The 23,866-nt window shown below is 54.8% G+C and overlaps 1 long non-coding RNA gene and 1 pseudogene across 3 annotated transcripts in view; both read right to left on the reverse strand.

Annotated features, from left to right (window-relative positions):
• LOC105726899 (uncharacterized) overlaps positions 1-23,866 on the reverse strand; it is a 59,676-nt gene that overhangs the window by 15,392 nt on the left and 20,418 nt on the right. The window lies entirely within an intron of this gene.
• On the reverse strand, positions 1,801-22,697 carry LOC135273039 (uncharacterized; annotated as a pseudogene).

Raw genomic sequence — 23,866 nt, forward strand, 5'->3', positions numbered from 1 at the left:
ACAGAAACCTGCAGAGACCACAGAGTGCAGTGTGCAGACTGTCTCTTGGCCACTCTTGCACCACTGGCATGTGCTCTGGTGGTCCCAGGACACAGCCTCACATGACACTGTCCTCACCACACTTTGGGTCCTGTAAGTCGTAGCACCAGGCACCGACAGAGATAGTGGGCAGGGGCTGAGCTGAGAGGCCAGTCATGTGGGCCCTCTCCAAGCCCCATCCCGTCAGCTAGAGTCCAAGAATGAAGTAGGGGCAGGGGCTTAGGCCAGTGGAGGCCCTGTCACCCCTACCCCAGTATTTTCTGCCCCCAGTCCCTCTCCACCCTCAGTGGCAAGACCTAAGGGGGGGTGGAGCGTGGCGAAAGAGGGTAGATTGGAGACCAGATGGACAGAGTCCTGGTGCGCAGTCTCAACTGCACCACTAGAAAGGTGAGCACTCGCCAGGGGCCTGTGTGGTGCAGTGGCAGAGCAGCTCTGAAGGACTAGAAAGCGGCTAGAGCTCGGAGCCAGGCTGCTACATATTTACTCATTATCTAGGTGGACTAGGGGTGTGGCCGTCGAGGAGAGGGTGGGAGGGGGCGGTGCCCAGGCGGGGCCACCAAGAAGAGATGGAGTGCTCCAAACCCACCCAGATGCGCACTGGTCCCAGGGCTGTGCTGAGTGTCAGCAACAATTGCTGAGGTTAATCCTGCAGGGGAGGAGTGACCTATTATTACCTCCATTTATAGTCAAGGAAACAGGCTGGGGACCATAATGACATGCCAAAGCCACCAGCAAGAAAGTTCAGTGAGGGCACCTTTGACCCTAGCACCCATGACTTTCGGGCAAGGATGGGAGGAAGGTGTAGGACGTCTCCTGCCCCACTGTGGGCATGGAACCTCCACCCCACCCCAAGACCACAGCCTCCCTCCTACCTGGGCCCCTCTGGGGATCCAGGCCAAGACGGAGCCCTGCAGGTCAGAGGAGGGGACTGCTTTGCACCTTGAGCCTCTTTCCATTTCCAGAGGGCAGGGCCCTTCCTACGTAGGGGATGGAAGGTGGCCTCTACCCAGAGGCAGGGCTTGGGGCTCTGTCCAAGATGCTGACATCAACCTGCGTGCCCAGAACTCAACAATCCCATTCCACTCCTGCCACAGCAGATGGGATTCAAAAAAGAGGGGCTGCCTCCTTGAGGCTCCCATCCCTGCCAAGGGACTTACCAGTTCCTTTCCTAACCCTGACCCCTCTTGTATCCAGCCGCAGGACTTCCTCCAACATACGCACCTGGAACGCCCCAGGGCAGGACATGCAATTACCCTTCCTGGACCCCCTACCCTCTGAAACCTTGAGATGCCCCTGCTGGACAGGTGTGAAGCCCCAGAGGACCTAGACTACTCTGGAACCCTAGGTGGCTTGCACTGCAGGGAAGGTCTGTTTCCAGCCACCTGGATAGTAAGGGGAGCTTAGAGGAGATGGGGCTGATGGCCAAGTTCCAAGCCTTGCCCTTGCACCCCATCCCATGGTTGCTCTCAGATGGTGCTAAGCCTTTATGTGGATCCTGTGCAAGTCAGGAAACCCTGCCAAAGCAGCAACCAATGTCCCAAGCAGGGATGTGTGCTACAGGATAACTGTAGGCAGCCCAGGGTTGCTGCTCTCTGCACACCCCACCTGGGGGCTCCAAGCTCAGCTCTGCCTGGTCCTCAGGGGATTCGTGATATACCTGCAAGGGCTGCAAAGCCTAGGAGCATTCTGCTGAAAGGTGGGTGCTGCCTCTTCCACCTTAGCCTGTGGCAGCCATGGGGGTCACACCGAGGACCACGCCTCTTCCAGAACACAAGTTTATTTGGCATTTGGATGAAATGGTTCTCACAGCATCTTAAGAGTTAGTGCCAACCCAACCAAAATTAAACCCAAACTAAAAACCCTTAATGAAAGGAAAACATTAAAAAAGAGGCATTGAGACAACATACAGTATCAAATCCCACCTCTGCAAGGCAGGTCAGAGGGCACCTGGTCTCTGCAAATGTGGCAAGGTGGTCCTGGGGAAGGAGGATCCCTGGAGCACAGGGCTCGGCAAGCATGGCCCCAGGACTCTGGTGAGACTGGGGGCTGCAGCAGGCCTTGTAAAAGGGGCATTCTGGATGGTGGTGCAAGGACAGATGAGCGAGTCCGGCTCTCCTCACGCACCCTGGAGCTGCAGTGGCTGCGGAGTTCTGGGCAGCCATGCAAATGGGCATTCTGCCCAGCCTAAGGTGCCAGTTGACCTAAGTAATTGTGGAGGCCCATGGGGAAAGGGCCATCCAGAAAACCCTGGCCAGCTCAGAGGCCCACCCTCTGCAGCTGGCATGGTCCACTTTAGCCCCTTCCTCAATGCCCCCTACATGTCTAACTGGCCCTAATGTTCCTCTGGTCCCCAAAGGAAACTTTCCAGTCCTACACATCTCATGGTAGCCACCCTGTCCTGCACAGAGCTTTGAGGCCCGGTAGGAATTCTCTGAGCTCTTGGGCTCAGGTCCGTGGGGGACTCTGCAATGTGGTCCTCAGGCCCTCGACGGTCACCAGGCACCCGGAACGCACATGCCGCCTGCTCTGGAACCTGGCTGCTCTGTCCCATGCATGATGCGCTTCCTGCTTTGTCCTCTGCAGCCAGCATGGGAGTCTTGTGGCCAGAACTTCCTTGTCAAGGAAGTAGCAGCCCTTCTGCAAGGGGAGCACAAGCCTGCCAGCACACAGCCTCCAGTAGGCCAAGCAATTCAGTGACAGAACACAGATCTGGCATGAAGGCCAAGTCTGTGGCAACTCAAGATTCTCATTCCACACAGGATGGAAAAAAACGGGTCTCAAGACACAGTGTGAGAACGTGTCAAGAATTGTGGACTGTGTGTGGAGTCCATCCCCAAGCAGCACCACAGAACGGCATGCTCCTGCCAGACCTGCCAGGTGCTGTCATGCTGGTCTGAAAAGACTAAGCGAAACACAGCCCTGCCTCAGCACAGCCCAGGATGCATCGATGGCCCTGGAAGAGTGGGCCCCCGCCCATCAGCAAAGTTCCATGCACCACCCTCACCTGCAAACACTTGGCCACATACACACACAGAGACACAAACATATAAAGGAAAGATCCAGACATTCAACGTAGAAAAGATATGGATATGCTAAAAATCGCACAGAACCCGCTTAATCTGCAAACCTCAGAAACGTTAAAGGCCCTGTGTCAGGCTTCAAGACCACTGCCCGGTAGCAGGTAACAGGGTCTTTTAGGGGAAAGGGTCCCAGGCAGAGCCCCCAGCCCCTGCACTGCTGAGGAGGGGCCGAGGTGTGCATGCGGCTGCTGGGCAGAGCTGCAGCAGTGGTGGTGGTTTAAGGAGTCGACTCTAAGGAGACAGATACAGCCCAGGATGGTGGTTTCAGTCACCCCTCCCCCAATGAAGCAAATCTTTATGGCACAAACCAGGTCGGGGGCAAGCCCAGGGGCAATTCGACAGGAGGCAGGAGCTCATGGCTCCAGAGAGGAGAGGCAGGAGGCGGCTCAGCCCCCAGGCCCTGGCAGAGCACCTGGGGCCTCAGCGCCACTCCAGAGCTTCCTCCTGGGGAAGCCATGCACAGCAATGCTGGGAGGGACTGATGGGCTGGGGTCAGGCCTCCTGCCACAGAGCTGGGCTGCAGAGCGCCCAGATGGAAAGACACAGTGAACAGCTCAATCTCCTTCCAAGCTCTCCTTCTCAGGGCTTCAGGTTCCAGAGCCCCAGGGAGCTCCCAGCCAGGGGCAGGGCCACCGTGATGTTCACAACTGGCCTCGTGGGGGCCATCTCCAGGGCAGTCGTTGTGGCAAACTCAGAGGCTGTCTCCCTGAAGCAGACCCACTGCCTATACCACCCGAGAGCCCAGAGGCCCCTTCCTGAGGGCGGCCAGCAAGGGGCACCATGGCAGCCCCCGCTGTGCCCAACCCAGGCTGGGTGACTGGTCAGCAGGCCTCTCTGGACAGCACACTGAAGCAAGCAAGCCCGCCAAAGACATGTCGGGTGTGGCCATGGCCCCACAGTACCTTCTTCATTCCCTGCCTCTAAACTGTGGGTCTGAATAATTTTGTCACTCTTCTGCCATTTAAAAATGAGGAGACAGTGACCCAAAGCTATGCATGTTTCTGAAGCCCTCAGGGAAGCTTGGTGCAAGCCATCACTTCTTTTGGCAGGAGGCGGGCCATGGTCTTTGTACACACGCGTGCCTGCCAGTGATGTGCGGTAGTGCACGGGGTCGAGGCTGGGACAGGGGCCTTTCAAGTCTCCTACAGGTGTTTTCGACAGCATACATGTGCTCCCAGACCGTTAGGGTACAGGCTGGACCATCTACACCACAGTATTGAGGGAGCTGCAGCTGTGGCGGCCGCCCCCTGGCAGTGCCTCTGCAACTGGGGTGCTCCCACTCCGGGCAGAGTCAGGGGGCACAAGCAGGGCACTGCTGCTGTCGGCAGAGTCTTCCAGGTCTGCCAGAGAGACCCCTGCAGTGGGCAGAGGCTGCTCCAGGCACCGGGGTAATGCACCTTCACTGTCACCATCCCCAGGTGCTGGCAGGCTGACCTCCTCGGGCTCAAAAACATCATCATCTGCAGAAAGAGAGAGAGGGGTATGAGGCAGGTATGGGCCTGGCACAGGGGATGCAGGGGAGCTGGGCAGAACCAGGGAACACCTCCTGCCTGAATGCCCCGAGCCTCAGATTTTGAAGGGGAAGCCTGCCACACACAACCCCTGTTGTAGCGATCGCTCCCTGTGGCTGGGAACCTGGTATATGCAAGGTGCAGGGCACATCCCGAACAGCTGACACCGGCCTGTCCCGCCATCAGTGTGAGGTGAGGGAGACACACTGACCAGAAGTCACTAGAACAGAGGGGCCCAAAGGGAAACAGTCTCAGACTCAGTACGGGTGGAGACCCCACTCGGCAGGAAGGCAGCGGCATTTGCCATCAGGAAGGCACTGGGCCCAGGGTGGGTGGAAGAACATTCAGGGCTGCAGCTGGAATGTGGCAACCAAAGTGTGGGCAACAGGGCTGAGACATGCGAGCTGGAAAACCACACGGGTGTCTACAGGAAGCTCCAATCCAAGGCAGGCTGTGTGGTAGGGAGTCGACTCGCTTTGTTTTGCCTGATTTTTAGTACTTTTTTTTTTCTTTTAAGAGATAGGATCTTAAAAGGCTGCATGTCGGCGTGCAGTGACATGATCGTGGCTCATGACAGCTTTGAATTCCTGGGCTCAGGTGATCCTGCAGTCTCAGCCCACCCAGTAGCTGGGACTACAGGTGTGCCCACTATGCCTGGCTAGGTTTGAATTTTTTATGGAGATACAGGTCTCACAGGCTGGTCTTGAATCAACCTGGGCAACACAGTGAGACCCCTCCTCCCGCCTCAGCCTTCCAGAGTGCTGGATTACAGGCATGAGCCACTGTGCCTAGGCTGCCTGTCATTACCACAGGCCATCTCTAAAAGCTAACAGCACAAGGCCCTGGTGATGCACCTAACTCCTGGCCAGCCCCTCACAGCCCCCACCCTGCTCTGCAGCCTGGCCCACAGAGGCATCTGGGACTTGCTGCCAGCCACCGACATCCTCTGCGGGAAGCTGGTCCTAGCCTGGAAGACTGACAATCTGTGTCCTGAGGGCAGGGGTCGAATGCAAGTCTTTTCCGCACCCCCCAATCATGCAAGAGCTAAGGCAGCTAACCAAACAAGCAGGACCGAGACCTTTCAGCCAACAGCACCAGCCCCATGATGCCCATTCTGCTGAGACGTGTGAGTATGCGAGGAGCTGGCCTCCTTAGGGTGGCATTGCCTCCAAGTACACTATAGGTTTTTGTGTGTTAGGGGGCCTCATGCACAGGGGAGATGGGATTGGACACCTCTGCACTTCTCATCAGAGACAGAGACAGACCAGGGTTCAGCGGCCTGCCACTCCTCCTTAGCTACATAGCCTTGAGGAATGGTGCCCACTTTCAGATGGGTGGCAGACTCCAACTCTGGGCCAGCAGCACAGAACCAATGCTTTCCTCCCACCTCACAGAGCTGCCTGACATGACAAGAGGGACTGTCACCATGGTATCTTTACATACGAGTGACTGGCTCCTGGGTCTGGGCTATTGCCAGCAGGTGCCTTGTGCCCATACATTGCCCCCTCCGCAGCCATTGCCAGCAGGCGCCTCACGCGCACACCTTGACCCCTCCCCGCCATTGCCAGCAGGCGCCTTGTGGGCATACGTTGTCCCCTCCCCCGCCACTGCCAGCAGGTGCCCTCGTGCCCGTACCTTGCCGCACCGATCCATTAATGTCTCGCGTGCTTTGTGTGCCTGCCCCTCCCTCCAGTACCTATTTCGCGCACACCGCCCCGGCTCCTAAATTTGCCCGCGGTTGTCAGCAAGTGCCTTGTGCCCTTACACTGCCCCCTCCGCCACCATTGCCAGCAGGCGCCTCGCGAGCACACCTTGACCCCTCTCTGCCATAGCCAGCAGGCGCTTTGTGCGCATACGTTGCCCCCTCCCCCGCCATTGCCAGCGGGCGCCTCGCGCGCACACCTTGACCCCTCCCAGCCATTGCCAGGAGGTGCTTTGTGCCCATACATTGCCCCCTCCGCCGCCATTGCCAGCAGGCGCCTCGCGCGCACACTTTCACCCCTCCCCGCCATTGCCTGCAGGCACCTTGCGCGCATACGTTGCCCCCTCCCCCGCCATTGCCAGCAGGTGCCTCGCGCACACCTTGACGCCTCCCCGCCATTGCCAGCAGGTGCCTTGTGCTCATACCTTCCCGCACCGAATCGTTAATGTCCCGCGTGCTTTGCGCACGTGCCTCTCCCTCCAGTACCTATTTCTCCCGCTCCGACCGGGCCCCTCCATTTTCCCGCGGTTGCCAGAGGGTGCCTCGTGCGCGTGTCTTGCCACACCAGTTCGTTAACGTTCCGGGTCTTTTGTGCTCGCCTCTCATCCAGTACCTAATGCCTGCGCTGCCCATCCACCCCACCACCGCGCCGCCAATCCCGCAGTTGCCAGCAGGTGCCTTGTGCCAGTACATTGCCTCCTCTGCCGCCATTGCAGCAGGCACCTCGCGCACACACGTTGACCCCTCCCTGCCATTGCCAGCAGGTGCCTCGTGCTCACCCTTTGACTCCTCCCCGCCATTGCCAGCAGGCGCCTTGTGAGCATACGTTACCCCATCCCCCGCCATTGCCAGCGGGCGCCTTGTGCGCACATCTTGACCCCTCCCCGCCATTGCCAGCAGGTGCCTTGTGCACATACCTTGCCGCAACGAACCGTTAATGTCTCGCATGCTTTGTGCGCGTGCCTCTCCCTCCAGTACCTATTTTGCGCTCCCCGCCCCGGCCCCTCCATTTTCCCGCTTTTGTCAGCAGGTGCCTTGTGCCGGCCCCTCCATTTTCCCACGGTTGCCAGCAGGCGCCTTGTGCCCGTGTCTTGCCATGCCAGTTCGTTAAGGTTCTGGGTCTTTTGTGATCGCATCTCCTCCAGTACCTATATCTGCGCTGCCCTCCCACCCCCCACCGCGACCCCGTCGCGCAGTTGCCAGCAGGTGCCTCGTGCCCGTACATTGCCCCCTCCGCCGCCATTGCCAGCAGGCGCCTCTCGCGCACACCTTGACCCCTCCCCGCCATTGCCAGCAGGTGCCAAGTGCGCATACGTTGCCGTACCGATCCGTTAATGTCTCGCGTGCTTTGTGCGCGTTCCTCTCTCTCCAGTATCTATTTCGCGCGCCCCGCCCCGGCCCCTCCAGTTTCCCGCGTTTGCCAGCAGGTGCCTTGTGCGCCGGCCCCTCCATTTTCCCACGGTTGCCAGCAGGCGCCTTGTGCGCCGGCGCCTCCATTTTCCCACGGTTGCCAGCAGGCGCCTTGTGCGCCAGTCCCTCCATTTTCCCACGGTTGCCAGCAGGTGTCTTGTGCCCGTGTCTTGCCATGCCAGTTCGTTAGTGTTCCAGGTGTTTTGTGCTGGCCTCTCATCCAGTACCTATACCTGCGCTGCCCCTCACCCTACCACCGCGCCTCCTGTCCCGCAGTTGCCAGCAGGTGCCTCTTGCCCGTACATTGCCCCGTCCGCCGCCATTGCCAGCAGGCGCCTCGCGCACACATCTTCACCCCTCCCCGCCATTGCCAGCAGGTGCCTCGTGCCCGTACATTGCCCCCTCCGCCGCCATTGCCAGCGGGCGACTCGTGCGCACACCTTGACCCCTCCCCGCTATTGCCAGCAGATGCCTTGTGCGCATGCCTTGCCGCACCTAACGGTTATGTCTCGCGTGCTTTGTGCGCGTGCCTCTCCCTCCAGTACCTATTTCGCGCGCCCCGCTCCGGGCCCTCCATTTTCCCGCGGTTGCCAGCAGGCGCCTTGTGCGCCGGCGCCTCCATTTTCCCACGGTTGCCAGCAGGCGCCTTGTGCGCCGGCGCCTCCATTTTCCCACGGTTGCCAGCAGGTGCCTTGTGCCCGTGTGTTGCCATGCCAGTTCGTTAGGGTTCCGGGCCTTTTTTGCTGGCCTCTCATCCAGTACCTATACCTACGCTGCCCCCCACCCTACCACCGCGCCCCCTGTCCCGCAGTTGCCAGCAGGTGCCTCGTGCCCGTACATCGCCCCCTCCGCCGCCATTGCCAGCGGGCGCCTCGCGCGCACACCTTGTCCCCTCCCCGCCATGGCCAGCAGGTGCTTTGTGCCCATACATTGCCTCCTCCGCCGCCATTGCCAGCAGGTGCCTCGCGCGCACACTTTCACCCCTCCCCGCCTTGCCCGCAGGGGCCTTGTGCGCATACGTTGCCCCCTCCCCCGCCATTGCCAGCAGGTGCCTCGCGCGCACACCTTGAACCCTCCCCGCCGTTGCCAGCAGGTGCCTTGTGCGCATACCTTGCCGCACCTAACGGTTATGTCTCGCGTGCTTTGTGCGCGTGCCTCTCCCTCCAGTACCTATTTCACGCGCCCCGCTCCGGGCCCTCCATTTTCCCGCGGTTGCCAGCAGGCGCCTTGTGTGTCGGCCCCTCCATTTTCCCACGGTTGCCAGCAGGCGCCTGGTGCGCCAGTCCCTCGATTTTCCCACGGTTGCCAGCAGGCGCCTTTGGCGCCGGCCCCTCCATTTTCCCACGGTTGCCAGCAGGCGCCTTGTGCGCCGGCCTCTCCATTTTCCCACGGTTGCCAGCCCGTGCCTCGCGCGCATAGTTTGCACCTCTCCCCCCACCGCATTGTCAGCAGGTGCCTGGCGCGCATACCTTGTCCCGCGAATCCGTGAAGGTCGCCCTTCTGGCGCGGATCTCTCACTTGGCGCCCGTTTTTGCACGCGCCCCCACTCGCGCACGTTAGAAGGATGCGTTGCCCGGCAACAGGAGAAACCGCTGGCTTAGTCTTTAGCCGCGTTGGCAGCTAGAGGACGACGCTCAGAGCCTGGCTCTCGAGAGTTTAAGAATCGGAAATTTCCCCGCTGCTCCCAGAAGGGGCTACCTGGGCACTCTGTGCCCCTTATCCCTGTCCCAGCCCGAGAGTCGGGGACCTGCCAGTAGGGCTCAGTTGCCTTGAGCCCGCTCTCCCCATCCCTCCGTTGACTTTGCTTGTGGGATCTCCTCCTTGCTCCTGCCCCTGGGTGGAGTGGCAGGTCATCCTACAAGGGCCCGGACACTTGGAATCAGCAGTGTGTCCAAACAACTTCAAGAAGGTTTTCCAGCGGTCCTGCCTCTGCCTTCAATTTGGATGCACAGGTACCATAGCGAGAGTCCAATTCCACCCAAAACTCTCTGTGGGGCCCAGGAGCAGGGAGTCACCCCTTTGGGGCCCACAACACCCAGCTGTGGCCCAGACTCCTGTCCGGAGGAGATCATGTTGAGAGCACAAAGGGAGAGTGAGGCAGCGATGCCTGAGCAGGATGAGGACCCCAGAGTCCAACAGAATACTGACCATGTCCAAAGGGGCCCCGAGGGCACCAGGGATTCACGGTCTGCATTTAGGCCCGTACCGGATAATGGAGACCCCTTGCCCTTAGTGCCCAGGCCCGGGCCTCGGCAGAGAGACCTCCATGCCCAGAGGTCAGAAGGCAGACAGGACCAGAGATCCCAGCCTTGCAGGATGAGCCCCTGTCCCAAAAGGAATGCCATTTCCAGCTCCTACAGCTCCACGGGAGGCTTCCCGTGGCTAAAGAGGAAGAGGGGGCCAGACTCATCCCACTGCCATGTGACCGTGTCAGGAGTCACATGTCACAAGACATCCCAGCCTTCTGGGATGAGCCCTGGCCCAAAAAGAAATGCCATTTCCAGCTCCTACAGCTCCACGGGAGGCTTCCCGTGGCTAAAGAGGAAGAGAGGGCCAGACTCATCCCACTGCCATGTGACCGTGTCAGGAGTCACATGTCACAAGACATCCCAGCCTTCTGGGATGAGCCCTGGCCCAAAAAGAAATGCCATTTCCAGCTCCTACAGCTCCACGGGAGGCTTCCCGTGGCTAAAGAGGAGGAGGGGGCCAGACTCATCCCACTGCCATGTGACCCTCAGTTCCTCAGAGACAGTGAGTGAGGACAACTCTCAGGCTGTCTCTCAGGCTGTCATTCACACCCAGGGTGCAAAGGCAGCAGAGGCACCACCAGGGGAGAAATTGGCCCCCAGGAATGGCTCCCCCACATCTCAGGAGTCTAGGCCTCGTAGAAGAAAGTTTCCTCTGCTGCCACGCAGGCGAGGGGAGCCTCTGAAGCTGCCATCTCCCTTACGGCTGGGGTTCCGGGTCACTGCTGAAGACCTGGACCTGGAGAAGGAGGCGGCACTCCGGCGCATTAATAGTGCACTGCAGGGTGAGGCCAAGGCCGTCTCAGACTGTAGAGCCCCACGGCCTTCCCAAGCTTTGCCCTCACCTGCAACAGGGACTTCTTCTCCGCCTGCTGTCCCTAAAGCACCCAGCATGGATGCACATCCGGGGACTCACATGTCCCAACAGTACCTGGGCCGCGTGTCCCTCCTAGCATCTGCTGCAGGGGCCCCCTCTACACCTGCCGTGTCTGGGAGGAAGCGCCGCGCCTCCTAAGATCCCCTTCCTGACACCTCTTCACACTCCCGGGACACAGCCCAGGTCACCTCGCTGATTCCTGCCCCCTTCCCAGCTCCAAGTGTGGACTGCAGCCTGAGAAGCCCAAGGCCTGGCACTTGTGCTGCTGCTGCAGCAGCCGCAGGGGCCCTTACCCCTTCTACTTGGGACCCCATGTGGGGGGCCCCACCGAATGGAGGGCAAAGAGGCCCCTCACATCCCTGGGCCTCAGCCACAGCTGCAGCAGGTGCCCGGTCCGCCTTTCCTGCCTCTCCCGGCAGCAAAAGGATGAAATCCCCAACCCCAACGTGTGTGCATTTCCCTGTCCCCTTCACACAGGGACCCCTTGTTTCCACTGACCCTCTCTCTCCTGGTCTGCAGATCGCTGTATCTGGATCTGGTTCCAGTTCTGCAGCCAGCACATCTGCTAACCTGGCACCCAAGGTGGCAAGTGACTCTGAGGTTACCCCCTTAGATACCTGTCCCTTTTCCCAGCCTCTCTTTCTGGGGCCTCCTGCTGGCTCCAGTGTAAGCTTCCTCCAATCTCCTCAGGCCCATCTGATGCCCCTCAGGCACAGCACAGCCTCAGGAAAGGACACCAGCAGCCCGGCAGGATGAAGGGTCTGTGGTCCCAGCCCAGTACTGAAACTTCCTGTTACCGCTGCAGCCACCGCCCAGCCCAAACCTGCGGTCCTTCATGGGCAGCAGCCGGGAACCCGCACCTTGAAGCGCTCTCTTTTGTCTTCCGATCTGGCAGCTCCAGCTGCAGCCCCAGCCTCATCTGCTCCGAGACAGCCAGCCCAGGGCACCACAGCACACTCAGCTGCAGGGGTCTCATTCATTACCCACCACTTGCAGCTCGAGTCCCCCCGCCAGAAGCAAGTCGGTCTGGGCTGCTGGCTCAGCTGGGTCCCTTCCTGAGGCATCCGCTGCCTCTGTCTGTGAGGTGCATGCTGCCTCCTCACACGGTGCCTCTGCCCAAACTAGGCGGCCCCGCTAAAGGTTGAAAGCAGGGGCCCAGCCCCCTCGAGGTTGGTGGTTTCTGCAACACAAATGGGCCTGGGGAGCAGAGAGGCAGCCCCAGCTCTGAGTTCCAGAAATGGATCCCTCAGCAGCAAAGTGGCAAAGAGAAAGGCCCTGAGCACCACACCCAGCAATTGGGTATGAGGGGGCCTGAACACCAGGGGACCCCCAACCAGGCAGAGCACCCACATGGTGACCGGGGGAAGCAACACGAGGAGCGATTCTATTGGCTGGCACTTTTGTCTTTCCTTTCCATCATATTTCTGGGGGACCATTTAAGCAGTCACCCCCAATTGCAAGGCGGGGACTCAGTGCCACTGCAAAACAAGGCAGGCTTGAGGTGCATGTCTGGGCCAGCTTCTGAGCCTGGCAACCCCACTTCCCACGTGGGCACAGCAAGGAGGAAGCTGGCCTTTAAGGCTTCTTCGTTTGCTGTCCAGGGTTCTGCTGGACACAGGTCCGCTGGGCCATCCTCCAGCTCATCCTTCTTAAGGTCGGGCTTTTGAGATCTTCCTCACCGATTCCTTGCCTAGAGCGAAGTCCAGAAGAGTTTTCTCTAGGTTTTCTTCTAACATTTTTGTAGTTTCATATCTTACATTCAAGTCTTGGATGCAGCCGGAGGTGATGTTTGTATATGGTGAGAGATAGGGGTCCAGTTTCATTCTTCTGCATGCAGCTATCCAGCCCTCCCAGTGCCATTCATTGAAGAGGGCCTCCTTTCCTCTAAGTGTGTTTCTGGTGGCTCTTTTGAAGATCAATTGGCTGTCTGAATCTGTGACTGTCTTTCTGGACTCTCTCATGTGTCTGTCCCATTGAGCTATGTGTCTATTTTCATGCTGTGATCACGCTGTTTTAGTTACCACTCACTTGTCAAAAATTTTGTTGTTCTAATTTGTAGTAAAATGGGATGCCTCTAGTTTGTTTGTTTGTTTTTCTATTTGCCGAGGATGACTTTGGGTCTTTGAGCTCTTTTTTGGTTCCATATGAATTGCAGGATTTCCCAGTTCTGTGAGTGATGACATTGGTACCTTGGTAGGGGTTGTATTGAGTCTCTAGACTGCTTTGGGCAGTATGGTCGTTTTAATGCTCCGAATTCCTTCCATCCATGAGCACGGGATGATTGTCCATTTCTCTGTGTCCTCTTAAACTTTTTCATCAGTGTTTTGTAGTTTTCCTTGTAGAAATCTCGTACCTCCTCGGTAAAATTCATTCTGTGGCATAACGTCTCTCATTTTGTTGCTATTGTAAACGGGATTGCCTTCTTAATTTCTTTCCCAGTTAGACCATTATCGGTGTACAGAAATGCTGACTTTTCTATGTTGATTCTTTATCCTGCTAATAACTGTATTTACTTATTTATCAAGTCTAGGAGATTTCTGGTGGAGCCTTTACATGTTTCTAAATCCAGGATCACATCTTCATCAGACGAAGATAATTCGATGTCCTTGTTTCCGTGACTTGGGTTATGCAAGGCTCTGCCTGTCAGCTGGGCATCGCAGACCAGCTCTCTTCTTTCCCAGTGAGAACGCCCAAGCTCTTCCACCCTTGCCCCAGGTGTGACCGTGCTCCCCCTCCCAGAAGTGACCTCCAACCCGATCCTGCTCCCTGTCTTGTCTTGTGGCATCTGCTCTGGGGAAGGGCATTTTGGCCTCAAGGGCTGAGCGTGTCATTCCCTGTTTTCTGTTGATCTTTCCAGAGCTGTGTGGGAGAGCCTGTGCATTAGTCCGTGTACTGCTTCTATGGAGGCAATCACGGCTTTCTTTCAGGGGTGGATATAAAAGATCTTGAGGCTTCTGTATAAACTCTGCCTTCACCACATGGAAAGGACCAGCACGCTTCTGCTACACGACTGCGCAATCTGCCTTTATTTATTTATTATTTATTTATTCATGTATTTATTTTTACCAGGGCCTCAGACATAGATGGTTGTTTGACATTTATGTATTTTTTTTGAGACAGAGTCTCACTCTGTCACCCAGGCTGAAGCATATTGGCGGGATCTCGGCTCAATGCAACCTCGGCTCCTGGGTTCAAGTAATTCTCCTGTCTCAGCCTCCCGAGTTTCCAGGACTGTAGGCACATGCCACAACTCCCAGCTAATTTTTGTATTTTTAGTAGAGACCTGGTTTTGCTATATTGGTCAGGTTGGTCTCGAACTCCTGACCTCAAGTGATGTATTTGCCTCAGCCTTCCGAAGTGCTGGGATTACAGGTGTACATTAATTAATTAATTAATTTGATAGGGATTCTTGCTCAGTGGGCCAGGCCAGCGTGCAGTCGTGCATTCTAGACTCACTGCAACCTCGGTTCAAGCGACTTTCCGGCCTCAGCATCCTGAGCAGCTGGGGTTACGGGCGCCTGCCACTGTATGTAGCCAATTTTTGTATTTTTAGTGGTGATGGGGTTTCACCATCTTGGCCGGGCTGGTCTTGAACTCCTGCCCTTGTGATCCACCCTCCTTGGCCTCCCAAAGTGTTGGGATTACATGGGTGAGCCACCACACCTGGCCACATTTGTTTATTTATTTAGAGACAGGGTCTCCCTCTGTCACTTAGGCTGGAGTGCAGTGGCACCATTTCAGCTCACTGCAGTCTCTGCCTCCGGGGTTCAAGTGATTCTCATGCTTCGGCCTCTTGAGTAACTGGGACTACAGGTGTGACACCATGCAGGGGCAATTTTTTCTATTTTTTTTTGTAGAGACGGGGTTTCACGATATTGGTCAGGCTGGTCTCAAACTCCTGACCTCAGGTGATCTGTCTGCCTTGTCCTGTCAAATTATGAAGATTACAGGTGTGAGCCACTGCGCCCTGTCTCTCACTAGGTTTAAATGATGCAGTGACTCACGCCTATAATCCCATCACATTGGGAGGCCAGGGCAGGCAGATCACCTGAGGTCAGGAGTTCGACACCACCCTGGCCAACATAAGGAAACCCCATCTCTACTAAAAACACAGAAATTAGCCGGGTGTGGTGACGTGAGCATGTAGTCCCAGCTACTTGAAGGCCGAGGCAGGAGAATCAGTTTAACCCGGTAGGCAGAGGTTGCAGTGAGCCAAGGTTGTGCCACTGCACTAGAGCCTGGGTGACAGAGTGAGACGCCGTCTCAGAAAAAAAAAAAACAACGGGGGGTAAAATACATGCTGCCTGGTTATCTCAGTCTGAGTGCCTGCATGAGCACAGCCATGTACAGGCCAGGACTGCCGGTCGACGGCATGTCCCATCTTGTCCAGCAGAAAAGGAGTGAGCTTGTGGGGAGGCTGGAGAACAAGATTCCAGGATCTCAGCCTCTGCTCATGGATCGACTCTGAGACCCCAAGTGAGCTGGGGGTGCTCTGTGTGCCTTGGTTTCCCCAGCTATCAAGTAGAGAGATTGGCTGAGGAAGTCTCTTCAAGGTGGAATGAACTCAGATTTGGGGCGAAATGAATCGTCCTGCTCCCTGGTGGTGGTGACGCTCTATAAACAGGGTTGTTGAGAGAAGCTGAGAAGGGTCACACTGCAGGCAGGGGCCCGTGTGACAAGCCCCTCTCACCCCGAGAGAGCTGACCAGGCAGCTCAGGAACAGAGGCACCTCCTGGGAGCCTGAGAAAGGTCCTGGCTGGGCTCAGCAACCTCATTGGCCGCGGTAGGCTTTGCCGTGTGAGCCTTGCTCTCCTGGGGAGGCTCAGGCTGACAGCTGATGTGGACAGTGCTGAGGGTAAACCTGTGGCGCAGTAGATGTGGTCGGGTCTCCTCGAGCTGCACTCACCCAAGTAGGACCCAGGCTGCACGCCCATCTCCAGCCCATGGCAGCTCTCCTGTAAGCTGGACAGGCTCCTGAGGGCAAGACGATAGGTGGCTGAGAATACCCAGGGCCCACGCACAGGAGGTGGAAAGGCTGGACTCGGCAGCAACACCAAACCCCAGAGCAAGCAGAAACCACCCGAGACCAGGGGCTCGTACCAGAGCAGTGGCCGCAGGTAAGAACCCGGGCCCAGGCTGTGCGTGGCGGGAGTCCTCCCTGTCCCAGGGCCCAGCACAGCAAAGGAACACCAGCCGGGTCATCCTGGCAGCCATCTGTCCCGGACCCACCTGAAGGGGTAGAAAAGCCTCTCCCAAGGGGGGATTGTCTCTCTCCAGCAAAGCAACAGCGGTCCCTGCCCTAATCAGACTGCCCGACTCAGTGGAGTTACTGCTGCTGCTCCAGCGTCCTGATGCTGTCCAGCCGGCCCCTGCCTGTGCTCACCCACACCCCCCAGGCCTGCCTTCCCTGTGGCCTGTGCTTGGCCACCTTGGCCTGATTGAGCACTGAGGCCTCCTGGGCACCCAGCCCATCACTGCACCTGCGTTTTCCAGCCCCCACCCCACCGGCTCAGGGGTTCCACCCAGCGGCGCTGATGATATCAACAAGCACGCAGGTCGTGTCAGGACTTTAATGAAAGTGTCGGCAGTTCTTGCCACCACGATTCTTGCCACCATCTTTCAAAGCTGCGCGACGACTGGGCGGGCAACGGGTGAGTATAACGGATTGGCATGGTCCAGTCACGCGGACAAGGCACGTGTAAGTAACCAGGGGCGCATGCAATAGATTTCGGAAGGAGCCAGCTGGCTCAGAGGACGCGGGAGGAACAGCCCTGCTCAAAGGCTGCGGATCTGGCCCCTGAAGATCCCTGCTCTCTTGCTGAGGGTTGAGGGTGTTCGGCTGGAGGTGGCTGAGCTTCTTGCTAGGGTAGCGGTCCCTTCTCCTGGCCCCACCAGAAGGGACCGCTACCCTAGCAAGAGCTGTCGGTGCATTGTCTAAAATTGGGTCCCCACCTGGCAGAGGGGGCGATATAGGGGAGCAGGATTCTGGTGCCCAGCACGTGGTGCAGGGGATGACAGCTTTGAGATCAGCGCCTGTGGGTCCTCTTGCCCCCTTGCTGGAAGCCCTGGAGGGGAGAGTCGCTTAGAACAGCATTGCACAGGTCACCCAGATCCTGCTGAGGTGGCAACTGTGGTGGTGGCCAGGGTAGGTTGGAGGAACCTACTTTCCATAGGACTCAGCACTCCCCTTCCTGTGCAGCTGACCAAGAGAAATCAAAGAAAGCTTCCTTTTCTACAGATCTGTTTGAGTGAAGCTGGGTTGTTTTTCTAAGTTTCAATCAAACAATATCTGAGACAGGTTGAATGCAGGAGGAAACAGAAGAATCCAACTGTCCTTCACTTTGCAAAAATGTACAACAAGGTCACTCAGTCCCTTCTTTGTTTATTTGGTTTGGAGATTATCATCGCTTCTCTTTTTTCTTATAATGCTTTCCTGAAGCAGAGAGGATATTTTTCAGAAAAGGGTATTATTTGCATTTGCATGCAAGTGTGTTATTTTTCAATCCATTAATGGTTCTCAATTGCCCATCTTTCATTTCATATTTTGTTTTGAAAGAAATTTAGGCAGAAAAGCTGCAAAAAATAGGCAGAAAAGCTGCAAAAAATAAGCGCAAAAGTTCTATCTGTCCTTCTGCCAGCTTCTAATGTCAATATCTTGCACCACCTTAGTTACAAGTGTGGAAACCAGGACATTCCCATGGATATATGATTATCAAGTGAACTGCAGACCTTATTTTAATCTCACCAATTTTTCCATCACTTTCTTTTTTCTGTTGCAAGATCCAGTTGAGGATCCCACACCGCATTTAATTGGCAGGTGCCCCTTGGATGCTTCCATCTGTGCCAGTTTCTCACTATTTCCTTGTCTTTCATGCCCTGGAAATTCCGAAGAGTACTGGTCAGGTATTTTGTGGAGTGTCTCCGAATTTGTGTTCTTCTGATGTCTTCTCATGATCAAATTGAGAATTTGCTTTTAATGGAGAGGACACCACACATGTGATGCTTTTTTCCTCAGTGTGTCACATCTGAGGGTACCTGATGTTGCTGTGTCGTTTGTAAGGTGATATTCACTTGACCACAACGTTCATCTGGTGTCTCCCATGCTTTCTTATGGGAAAGTTATTATGTTATTTTTTGGTGTTAACTTTCCTTCCTTCCTTCCTTCCTTCCATCTTTCCTCCCTCCCTCCCTCCTTCCCTCCCTCCCTCCCTTTCTTCCTGCCTTCCTTCCTTCCTTTCTCTCTCTTTCTTTCTTTTTGTTTGTGACGGAGTCTGGCTCTGTCGCACAGGCTGGATTGCAGTGTTGCAATCTCTGCTCACTGCAACCTCCGCTTCCTGGGTTCAAGTGATTCTTCTGCCCCTGCCTCCTGAGTAGCTGGGATTACACGCACACACCACCACACCTGGCTAATTTTTGTATTTTCAGTAGACGCGGGGTTTCACCATGTTGGCCAGGCAGTCTCCAGCTCCTGGCCTCAAATAGTCCACCCACCTCAGCCTACCAAAGTGCTGTGACTACAGGCGTGAGCCACAAAGCCCAGCCCATACACAGAATACCATTTTTTTACTTAAGCATATTAATCTAAAGGAATTTTTTTTAAAAAATACAATATATCATTTTTATTTATAACACTTAAAGACAAGCAAAGCCAAACAACGCTATTTCAAGATAGCACATACCTAGGAAAAAAATCTATAAAAAGCAAGAGAAACATAATTCAGGCCCGTCTGGAGAGTAGGGAGTGAACCACTGTACTGATGTGGGGTAAATGTTGGTTGACAGGCAGTCCCTATGCTGACGTAGATGTTACATACTATTTCACATGTTATCACACACTCCAGTAATCACACCACATGAGAGAATAATTAACTGCCATCAAGCGTTCTCATTTTGAGACAGGAAGATGTAGAGAAAAGACCCTGACGTGGGTGTTAGTTACAAAGATACACCTATGACTGACATGACTTGTTGCAAATCTTGGGTAGAGATCTGCACTTAGGCTGTCTCATACCCACCTGCCAAGGCGTAAGGCCTCAGAGGGAGTTCCGTGGGGTGGGCAGGAATGGTAAGGGCCCAGGTGCGGCCACAATTAGGTACAGCCCCACCCCGTGCCATGTGCACACCCTCTCCCTGCTCCCCACCCCACGTGCACACCCTCTCCCTCCCGCTACCTCATGTGCGCATGCTCTCCCTGACCCCACCCCATGTGCATATCCTCTCCCTCCCCCCAACCCATTGTGCACACCCTCTCTGCCCCCAGTCCCTATGCACACCCTCTCCCTTCACCCACCCCTTGTACACACCCTCTCTCTGCCCCCAGCCCCGTGTGCACACTCTCTCCTTTCACCCACCCCTTGTACACACCCTCTCTCTGCCCCAGTCCCTATGCACACCCTCTCCTTTCACCCACCCCTTGTACACACCCTCTCTCTGCCCCCAGCCCCGTGTGCACACCCTCTCCCTCCCCCATCTCATGTACATGCCCTCTCCCTCCCCCTGCCTTGTGTACACACACTCTCCCTGGCTCCTCACCCTTGTGCACACCCTCTGTCCCCCTCTTCCTTCCTAGCCCGTGCATGCAGTGCTGCAGGGTGGCTGCAGCCTTCGTCCCCTCAAGGTTGGAGGGCTGGGAACCCTTGGGATAGGGCTGGGATGAGTACTTTGCCCCTCCTCAGGCATTCCCAGGCAAGGGGCACAGAGACACAGCCAGCCCAGCAGCTGAGCCCCTCCTGTCAGGCCAGGTGGGAAACTGAGGCATGAACACAACTCCAGATTGGAAATAACGAAGCCATCATGTACTGCATGCCTACTGAATGCCAAGCCCTATGCCCTATTCTTTAATGTCTTTAATGAGATGCCTTCACTCACTGATAGTGCACAGGATTTACGATGTGCCTGCTGCATGCTGGGCACTTTTCTGGGCTGTGAGGACTCAGGGAGGTCCCTGTTCTGGTAGAAGTCAAATCCAATAGAAGACACAGACTAGGGTCCCACACGCCAAGAGGAAAACCCAGTGCAGTGAGTGCCAGCAGGAAGCCACAGGAGCAAAGCCCGTAATCCCAGCATGTAATCCCAGCACTCTGGGAGGCTGAGGTGGGCGGATCATGAGGTCAAGAGTTCGAGATCAGCCTAGTCAATATGGTGAAACCTCGTCTCCACTAAAAATACAAAAATTAGCCAGGTGTGGTGATGCACACCTGTAGTCCCAGCTATTTGAGAGGCTGAGGCAGAAGAATAGCTTGAACCTGGGAGGCGGAGGTTGCGGTGGGCCGAGATCACACCACTGACTCCAGCCTGGGCTACAGAGTGAGACTCCATATCAAAAAAAAAAAAAAAAGCATAAAACTACAGGGCACAGGGACTGAGAGGTTACTACAGAAAGTAAAGTTGTGCTCTGAAGCGCCCCCTGCAGGACTCTGTCCAGAGAGACAGTAGGAGGTGAGGCCGCTGGTCAGCACTCTGGGCTATTCTGTGCTCCCTCCCACCTGCCCCTCCATTGGCCCAAGTTCTAGTCCCACTTGCTTTGTCACCCACTGCCTCTGGCAGCTTCCTCTCTGGTCTTCAGTATCCTCATTTATCCAGTGAATACAGCATCTCTCCTCTAATCACAGGTATTCATGCAGCGATATAAATGATGTGGAAGTGCTTTGAAAAATGTAGTAAGTGAAAGACTGGGGCACTGACTCCCATTTTCCCAAGTCCTGCTTCAGAACCACTCTCCTAGGCCCCAAGCCCCTAACTCCATCTTGGCCCTTTGACCAAACTTTGCCTACTGAGGGGCATAACTACATGGTATCCCCAGAACGGGGATTAATATTACAGCTCCCATTTCTTCTCTTTGCTATTTGCCATGATCACTCTTAAACCTAGAGACTGGGCCCCTTTCCCTGGTTGGTGGGGCACTCTCCCTAGACCAAAAGGGTGGGGCACATAGGAATCATAGTGGGCATTCTGACGCGGTGTGATGTGAGGGGTGGGCGTGACATAAATGCTGGAGCAGCTCTGGGCACACCCCAGTTACTCATTTGGACTCACTGGGACAAGTGATTAACTAGAATCCTCACTGAAGAAATGACAAGAAAGCTCCCTCTGATTTCTCAACCTCCATCCCACCTGATCCCACACCCTCCTAATACACCCCGCCCTCCTAATCCATCCTGTGTTCCTCATCCAACCCGCTCTCCTAAGTCAATCTGCTCTCCTAAGTCAACCTGCCCTCCTAAGCCAACCCACTTACCCCGTATTTCTCCTCAGTCTCACAGGCCTCTTTCTCTTCAGAAGTATGTAGATTTTTCAGTTTTCTGCTCTAACTGTTATCCCACTGTGGCTCATGCCCACCTTCCCCACTACCCTACCCTAAAACTCTTCCTGCCCTGCTCTTCTGCTGTTCATTACACAGCATTTATTTGCAAAAGCTGTGGTTTGAGAAGCTATGTGTCTAGCCCTCCTAAACCTGCTTGCCACTGCTGTGGTTCCAGAACTCTTGCCTGTGACTTCTCTACCTCTTCCCCTACTCCTCCTAACCCTGCTGGCCAACATGGTGGTCCCAGAACTACTTCCCATGACTCCTCTAGCTCTTCCCCTACTTATCCTTCTAGCCCTGCTTCCCAATGCCATAGTCCCAGGACTCCTTCCGACGGCTCCTCTAGCTCTTCCCGTATTCCTTCTTCTAGCCCTGCTTTCCAATGCCTTGCTCCCAGAATTTCTTCCTATGGCTCCTCTAGCTCTTTCTCTACTCCTCCTTCTCGCCCTGCTTTTCCATGCCTTGGTCCCAGGACTCCTTCTGATGGCTCCTCTAGCTCTCCCCCTACTCCTCCTTCTAGCCCTGCTTCCCAATGCCATAGTCCCAGGACTCCTTCCTATGGCTCTTCTAGCTCTTCCCCTACTTCTCCTCCTCGCCCTGCTTCCCAAAGCCGTAGCCCCAGGACTCCTTCCTGTCACTCCTCTAGCTCTTCCTCTACTCCTTCTCACCTTATTTTCCAATGCCGTGGTCTCAGAATTCCTTCCCGTGACTCCTCTAGCTATTCTGCTACCCCTCCACCTAGCCCTCCCCTTTTTTAGTCCCCAGCCTCCAGCCCCACCACCCACAACCAGACCTGGCGGTTCACACATCTCATCTTGGGGGTGGTTTTCCTGCTCCTGGAGCAGTGCTGGTGCCGTTCAGAATGGCCGGGACCATGGCTTCAGCAGCCTGACCTGGTGGACAAAGGAAAGCAAGACAATGGCAAACCAGCATTCTGCCTCAGTAAGTCACAGGAGCCCTTTCCGTGGCCAGGTCCTGGTCACCTACTGCCATCCGTATTTTGCCTTCATTCCCATTGTTAATCCTTTTCAATTTTCTTTCTCTAAACATTCTGCTCCTTTCCTTCCCTGCCTGATCAGCCAGGCTGCCTGAGCTTCTGCATGTGTCCTGGGCTTCTCCATGGAAGTCGGTCTGTAGCCACAGAGCAAACCACAGGGCCGGTGACAGAGAAGGTAGAGGGGAGTGAGGAGTGGGAAGCACCTCATCTGTTCTCTAGGAGGGTAAGTCCTGCCCTAGGTTCAGTGAGTATAAGAACCATGACCCCTGAGAGCTCACAGGGCACAAGGCCCCTGCTATAGATAGATGGAGACTCAGTTTTGGTTTTGTTCATGTTTTTAGGGTCTTGTTTATTTTGGAATTTATTTGTATTTACCCTAGGATTCCAGAACCATGGCAGGGACTTTAGATACAGAATCTCAATCAAAATCCCGCTATATTATTGAGAACTTGACAACTAAAATTTATATGGAAATGCAAAAAGCCAAGGTTAACCAACACTCTCCTAAGAAGACATTTTTGCCTACCAGATATCAGAACTCATCATGAAAATTATGGAAATTAAGGGAGTGGGGAAAGCACAGACAAATGGCACAGAATGAGAGCAGGAAGAGACCGCACACTGGTCTGCGCATGCGTGACTACTGAGCACTTGAGATGTGTTATTAAGTGTAGAACTTGCACTGGAACTTTTTTAAAAAGAATTGTTTATTTACCAAATCTGGGGCATATTAGATACAACCAATTTTAAACTTACATCTTTTAAATAAATTTTGAAGTGTTTCACACACAAAAATTGGCATGCAACGATTGTCCTAAGGTGAAAGTCACCTTATCAATAAACTGTTGCAAGTGTTCTCACCCAACATTGAAAAATTATTTATCCTGAACATGAAAAACGGTAACAAATTTCATTAATTATATAAAACTCATCACTTTTAGTTTTCCCCTTGCAAAGATCCAAATAAATGTACAAGTAACTAATATATATGAGTCTTAACACAATCCTGGATCATCCCCACACCAAAACCAGATGCTCTTTTAATTTCAAACCCATCATCAGAGAACAAGAGAAAGCCATGTCTCAAACAAAACAAAAACCCTAGTGCTGACACTGATGTCCGGTGCCCCAGTTAAACAGTGGCCCAAAGGTCACTGATCAAAAATAAAATAGCGGCTGTATATCACTGCAATTAAATCTAAGAGGCTTTAAACCTTTGGCATCAGAAATCCAGATGTTTCCAATTATGTAAATGCATATTTCCTACATGCCAAGAGTGGGGGAAGTGGATGTGCCAGTGTGGAAAAAGAAAGAGACACCCTTTACTGGGACATGCAGAAAATTGGCTTTAACAGACAATTAGAAGGTTAGGTAGAAACCCAAAAATGGTTATTAGCTGCTTGTGTCATCAATTTAAGTGGGCTCAGTGTTAAAATGTATAGGGCAAAATGTATGCCGAGTCATAGCTTTAGCAAAACAAGAAAACAAAGTATAAAACTACCCAGCCTGGCAGCATATGCCCAAGTCAGAGAGCTCTGCCATTAGGATGGACAGAAACTGTTAAGTTCTTACTGTTTTTTCTCATAAGGACTCAACAAAAATGAATCTTGAACCACAGAATGAGGAAATCCAAAGAATGCAGTCATTTTAGTAAAGTACTACCAGGCTTTGTGCTGATTTCATGGACAAAGTGCGACCTCA

Source organism: Aotus nancymaae, unplaced genomic scaffold (genome assembly GCF_030222135.1).
Source record: "Aotus nancymaae isolate 86718 unplaced genomic scaffold, 86718_ANA_hifiasm-v0.15.2.pri h1tg000210l, whole genome shotgun sequence".
In the NCBI taxonomy this organism is placed as follows: domain Eukaryota; kingdom Metazoa; phylum Chordata; class Mammalia; order Primates; family Aotidae; genus Aotus; species Aotus nancymaae.